Source organism: Staurois parvus, unplaced genomic scaffold (assembly GCF_062004578.1).
Source record: "Staurois parvus isolate SC_StPar_1 unplaced genomic scaffold, SC_StPar_1.0 ptg000406l, whole genome shotgun sequence".
NCBI lineage: Eukaryota > Metazoa > Chordata > Amphibia > Anura > Ranidae > Staurois > Staurois parvus.
Genome location: NW_028318202.1, coordinates 848465 through 855740, shown reverse-complemented (window position 1 = coordinate 855740; position 7276 = coordinate 848465). Strand labels below are relative to the sequence as shown.

Sequence of the window (7276 nt, the reverse complement as noted above, 5' to 3'; positions counted from 1 at the left end):
CACAACTCCTTCGGTCATCCTCCTCTTCCATCCTATGCTCTCTCACTCACATCATCAATCTCTCCCTCTCTATAGGTACATTCCCCTCCCCTCTAAAGCATGCGCACATCACTCCCATACTTAAAAAAAAACCCTCCCTAGACCCCATCAACCTGAACAACCTTAGACCCATCTCCCTGCTGCCATTTACCTCTAAACTCCTAGAACGCTTAGTCTACAATCGTCTGAGCTCCCACCTCACTGACAACAACCTTCTCGACCCCTTACAGTCTGGCTTTCGCCCCCTACACTCCACAGAAACTGCCCTACAAAAGCTCTCTAATGACCTACTAACTGCAAAATCCAACAGCCACTATTCAATACTCCTACTACTCGACCTCTCCACAGCTTTTGACACGGTTGACCCCTCCTCCTCAAAAAACTACACTCTTTTGGCCTCAGTGAGTCCGCTCTCTCCTGGTTCTCCTCCCATCTATCGTAGCGCTCCTTCAGTGTTACCTATAACGCTGCCACCTCCTCCTCACACCCTCTATCTGTAGGGGTCCCCCAAGGTTCTGTTCTTGGACCCCTTCTCTTCTCCATCTCCAAGACTTCTCCAGGGCATCACCCATCCTCTGGAACTCCCTACCCCAATCTATCAGACTATCACCTACTCTACTTGCCTTTTGGCGATCACTGAAAACCTTTCTCTTCAGGGAAGCCTATCCCGCCCTCTACTAATTATGGAATCCTCTGCTCTTCCAACCACTCCATCCCCCACAGTGACTACCTACTGTACCATTCACCCCTCCCTCCTAGATTGTAAGCTCAAAGGAGCAAGGCCTTAAAATCCCTCTTGTATTGAACTATATTGTTACTGTATTGTCTCCCACTATAATGTAAAGCGCTGAGCAAACCATTGACGCTATATAAATCCTGTATAATAATAATAATTTTATTCACCATAAACAAGTACACTATGAATATTTAAGACGCCTTCTCATACTGTTTAAGGGAAAATTGCATTTTTTACCCTTCTTGCATAGGTAAAGATCTCTTTAAAAAGGCTATTTCTCATAAACAAGGGCCTCATGATTATTTAAGACCTTTCAATCTAATCAGACAAACTTGCATTTTACAATGCTGGTAGATTTGCAAATAACCTGCTCTGAAACTCCCCCTGACTTTCCACATACAGTTGCAAGAAAAAGTATGTGAACCCCTTGGGATTACGTGGAGTTTTGCATGAATTGGGCATAAAATGTGCTCTGAACGGCATCTAAGTCACAACAATAGAAGAACACAGTCTGCTGAACATAATACTACACAAATATTAGATGTTGCCATGGTTTAATTGCACATAACATGTAAACATTCACAGTGCAGGGAGGAAAAAGTATGTGAAGCCCTAGCTTAATGACTTCTCCCAGAGATAATTGGAGCCAGGAGTGAGCCAACTTTGACTCCAATCAGTGTGATGATATTGGATGTGTTGCTGACAGCTGTCCTGCCCTTAAAAAACACACACCTGTTTTGGGTTTACTGGTTTCAAGAAGCACTGTCTGATGTGAACCATGCCTCGCAGAAAAGAGCTATCAGAAGACCTACGATCAAGAATTGTTGACTTGCATGAAGCTGGAAAGGGTTACAAAAGTATCTCCAAAAGCCTTGATGTTCATGTGTCCACGGTAAGACAGACTGTCTACAAATGGAGAAATTTTAGCACTGTTGCTACTCTCCCTAGGCGTGGTCGTCCTGTAAAAATGACTGCAAGAGCACAGCGCAAAATGCTGCATGAGGTAAAGAAGAATCCCAGAGTGTCGGCTAAAGACCTACAGAAATCTCTGGCACATACTAACATTTTTGTTGACACATCTACAATAAGGAAAACATTAAACAAGAATGGAGTACATGGGAGGACACCACGGAGGAAGCCATTGCTGTCCAAAAAGAATATTGCAGTACGTTTTAAGTATGCAAAAGAGCACCTGGATGTTCCACAGCACTACTGGCAAAATATACTGTGGACAGATGAAACCAAGATTGAGTTGTTTGGGAAGAACACACAACACTATGTGTGGAGAAAAAAAGGCACAGCACACCAACATCAAAACCTCATCCCCACTGTAAAACATGGCGGAGGGAGCATCATGGTTTGGGGCTGCTTTGCTGCCTCAGGGCCTGGATGGATTGTTGTCATTGATGGGAAAATGAATTCCAGAGTTTATCAAGACATTTTGCAGGAAAACGTACGACCATCTGTCCGCCAACTGAAGCTCTGCAGAGGATGGGTGAGGCAACAGGACAATGACCCAAAGCATACAAGTAATTCAACAAACCAATGGCTGCAACAGCACAGAATACGCCTTCTGGAGTGGCCCAGTCAGAGTCCTGACCTCAACCCCATTGAAATGCTGTGGCATGACCTTAAGAGAGCGATTCACACCAGACATCCCAAGAATATTGCTACACTGAAACAGTTTTGTGAAGAGGAGTGGTCCAAAATGACTCCAGATCGTTGTGCAGGTCTGATCTGCAACTACAGGAAACGTTTGGTTGAGGTTATTGCTGCCAAAGGAGGGTCAACCAGTTATTAAGTCCAAAGGTTCACATACTTTTTCCTCCCTGCACTGTGAATGTTTACATGTAATGTGCAATTAAACCATGGCAACATCTAATGTTTGTGTAGTATTATGTTCAGCAGACAGTGTTCTTCTATTGTTGTGACTTAGATGACGTTCAGAGCACATTTTATGCCCAATTCATGCAAAACTCCACGTAATCCCAAGGGGTTCACATACTTTTTCTTGCAACTGTATTTATCCAAAAACAGGTTAGCCCAACATAACAAAGGTAAGGTAATTACTGTACCTCTTGCATAAATTAACATAGTAAGGAGTCCTTATTCTATCCTTTTAATATGAAAAAAAAAATGCAGTTTGTTTGGTCCGCTATGAATACCAACTTCACATACATGAATGTATATACAGCGCATTTACTGATATTGTATATATATGTATATATATATAATTATATCTATGATACACACATATTATGATATGATTATGATACTACATACTCCCCCACTTGGATCAGTTTTGACTAGAACTGATCCATAAACAATCAAACTGCTCAGTCATTTCCTGCTCCTAAAATTGATGCCAGCTCTATGCTTTTCTTATTTCCCTGGATTATTCTTAATTGTTTTTTCACACAACAATATAAACCAAACATTCTAATATAAACTGAATAACCATAAAAATCATGGAAAGAGTTTGAGAGTTTATAATAGTGGAAGAGTGAAAGTGTTATAGGGTATGCTTCACCAGGGCTCCTGAAATTCTTTTGAAATTTTATTAGAACTGATGATGTTTTCCTTTACCAGTTCTTATAGCTCTATAATTTTCCTACTATCCCTCTTAAATAATGTATCCAATTCAACTGTAAGTGGTGGTATTTTCTTAAATAAAGGAGAGTTCATAGCTTCCCAGTTGCCAAGATCAGTTTGCTCAATGTCCATGAATACTTGATTCATCTGAATATTTGCTCGAATGTCCTCATCTCCATTTGTCAACAGTTCATCTGTGAGGTTCACACACCAACCAGTGGTAGGTGTCTGGCATTGAAATTGTCTCTGCCAAGTAAACGTGGGAATCCCTAATGCACAGACCTTTGAGCCACCTCCATGAATTATCTGTGATAGATATTTTGGGCCTACAATAATTTTTAACACTATTGTGAACTTCTGACAGGGGTCTAAGTCTCAGTTCCTGCAACGTACCGGAACTGCACTTTCTAAGTGGACATTGACTGTATATACAATTTACTATCTGTTACATCACCTCAACACCCCCCTTTAGAAGGTTTCTTGTAGAAGTTTATTTATGGCAGCATGGCCACCTGGCTGATGTAAGGAAATAAGCCCTGGAGTCGTCAATCCTAACACCTCCTAGGGAATATTGTCATAGATCTTCCTGGGGGAACTGAATTCAAAGGAGGTATGCTCAGCTGGACATTGGCCTATCATAAATTCCATCTGATGAGCTACAGTTGGCCAATATCTTTCACAAGTCACAGAGCCCCCCATTGAACAGAAATGGCAAAATACTGGAATTTATTGAAGGGTGTGACTCTACCTGGAATGGGGGGGGGGGGTATAAAAGTAAGCCATTGCCCCTCTTGAAGTCCCTCTTGGAGCCCAGGTGTCAGGACATCAGGATGTCTGTGTAATGTACCACCATTATTCTATGTTTCTTTTCAGTAACTTTCTTTCCTGTAGTTGTCTCTATGTATTGGTAACATTCTGTATTTGCATTGTAATATCACTACTTTTAAAGTTATACCGGCTACATTATATTTTGTTATAATTGATTAGTAGTCAGCTTCTTTTCTTTGTAAATAAATTAGATCTTTATTTTTTGCACAGTTGTTATCATTTGGTATTAATATTATTGGTAATAGCCACATCAGGATTGGCTAAATTCACGTATAGACAAAAGGTTGTAATCACTTATTATATTAATAATCAAGCGAATAAGTGAAGTGGCATAACCGCCAAAACATATACTTTTCCAAGCTGGTTCATATTTCTGCATTTGAATCATGCAGTTCCCAGAATATGTAGCACAGCCATCAATGTACTCCAGCTGGTCAAAAGAACAGGAACAAAGCCAGGCTTGGCCATGTCGGGTACAGCAGTTGAGGTCCATGGTTTTCCATGCTTGGTTCTCCTTAACGATGAGACTGCTTTGTGGTAGCAGTTGTTTCAGTACGTTAGTGCCATTTGTCACCTCCACCTCACCAAGAATGATCATGTTATACACAGGTAAGGGTGTTTTTAGCCATGTAGGGATGTCAACGGTAAGAAGTATTTCCTGCTTCTGTCAACGGTGTCATGGAAATTTTGTATTGTTGGTTGAACTTTAAATGTGTCATATATGAGTGTTATTCATATGTCTCTCGTGTGGCTTAATTAAAGCTCTGAAGGCTACAACTGGGCCATGCGCATGTACAATGTATGTATTACAGTACTCAGCTCGGTAATGGATGAGATTGGCAGATCTGCGCTTATAGACCGGCGTGTATACCACCACGGCATTCCATGCGAATGCCGCCGACGGTAGGCTGCGGGCCTGTATCCACATATCAGCAGCATAGTACCACATGGACTTCATAACGCAAGGCGCCAAGCGGTATGAACTCCGCGTGTAGGCTTATGCATATCTTACAACCCATTACCAACCTGAACTGTATCTGGATGGATGTGTTTTAATAAAGATCGTTTCGGGCCCATCCAGGTACAGACTGATGTTTCTAGGGAATGCTTGTACAAGGAATTTACATACCAATGGGAGCTACTAGGACAGGAAGTATGCTCTCCATAGAGGGCTCAGGGGGGGAAGGGGAGGAAGTCTGCTGACCTCAGAGGGCTCATGGGGGAGGACCAGTGATAGATAATAGGAAAGGCTATGCTCCAATCGGAATGTACATCCTGTGTATAGGCACTCCCCATTGCATTGTTCGGTGGGAGGGGATTGACCTTATTCATGTGGGGGGCGTGTGTGTGTTTGTAATAAAACCGGGGGCTGAATCTGAAGCCAGTCTCTATGTGAATTCCAACAGCATCCTGAGAGTGTCGTGTGATCATTCTGGGGTATAGGGAGCTCCAATTCCCCGCATTTCAACAGAAGCTAAAGCAGTTGGAGGCGCAGTAATCTTGGGGCTAAGCTGCAGTCGTGGTAAGCGAGATTCGCACAGCTTTATGGGGGATTTCTGCGCATCCAACTGCGAGTACTCACGGTAAGGAGAAATTCGTTAAAGCGAATTTCCAAGACAGTTTGGCGGGCCAGTGGATACTAACGCGAATTCTGCGATAGCTAACCAAGTTCGAGGGGGGAGTGAGCCATCATGAACTAGCAAAAAGTATGCCGGCACATTTCAGATCCCTCTACCGTTAAGAGGATCGCTTTTTGCGCGTTCGTGTGGCTGATTTCGCTCTCTGTTAGCTAACGTGAATTCCGCTTAACAAGGACCTAGTTTTGTCCTAAAATCTTGATTTGTGGATGAAATACGAGGGTTTTTCTCTGCTGAGAGCAGCAGAGGGGTGGGTTTGGTTGGCTGGATTTGGTCAAGTTTAAAAATCTTCCAACCAAAAATTAAACGGGTATATGTTTTAGCGGGTAAAAGTTGTTGCATGTTTAGGTAAGTATTTTCGGGTTGTAGGTACTGTGGTAATTGCTCTACCCCCCCTCCACGTGAGGTAATTATTACAGTGCTGAAAGGTTTAGGTTAATTGTTAACTGTTGTAAGATCTTTGTGTGTATGTAGTCTGTGCAATGTTTTGTCAGTACTCTGTTACATGTGCATGTTAGTGTGATATGTTGGTGTTTTATGTCTGTTTTGTGATCGTACCAAATTGTGTTGTATGTGTGCTGCATATTGTTGTGTAATTGTCCAGTGTATGTTCTGTCCAAAAGTCTGTTTTATGTAAGAGGTTAGAGGCAATTTTGAGGCTAGAGTCTGCCATGTGCTTCTCTGTGGGGGGCCATTTTCTTGACTGCCATGTGCTTCTCTGTGGGGGGCCATTTTCTTGACTAACCACATGTGCTCCTTTGTTTGGCAACCAGTTGTGACTGCCATGTGGCTTCTCCACCATTCCTTTTTACAAGTTTCACTTTGAGTTTCAATGATCTCTATGCAATGTGTATGCAGTTTTCTATATGCATGTGTTTTTAATCCAAATTTTTACAGTTTAAGTTGTTTGCTTTTACCTTTAAATTTGCGTATTGCCAGCTAATTTAAAGTGTGATAAGTGAGTTTTCCCCTCACGTGTTCCACATTTAGTGAGTGCGGTGAAGTCGGGGTTTTTGCACATAGATTTCTTATATAGTGATTATGTTTTTCTTGTGTTTTTCTTGTTAAAAGTAGTTCCTTATTGTAAAGCGGGTTTGTTTTAAGCTGCTGCGTTGCGTGTTTCGCGTCCAGCAGACTTTTTGTGTAAACAGTTTTAGGTGGTTACAGCGAAGATTGCGTGTGTAATGCGGATCATTTAGCGGTGCTAGTAGGAGTGATTTTTGCGTCAGCAACAGCGTTATTTTTGGCGCAGTTTTTCTGTTTACCTCTGTGTAATTGTTTTACTGCGAAACGTCCCGTGTTTTTCATAAGGATCCACTTTGTCCTTTTTAACGGTTTTTCAGGTTGAAAAGGGGTTTTTCTGTGTGTATTAGGAACGTTTTTTCTTTACACAAATTTCCTAAAGGTCAGTTAGCAGGTTTCCGGCCAACCAGTGACCCCGAAG

At 42.0% G+C, this 7276-nt stretch overlaps 1 pseudogene; it reads right to left on the bottom strand.

Annotated features, from left to right (window-relative positions):
* Window positions 1-3111: 3111 nt before the first annotated feature.
* On the bottom strand, window positions 3112-4793 carry LOC149455071 (uncharacterized; annotated as a pseudogene).
* Window positions 4794-7276: the final 2483 nt, after the last annotated feature.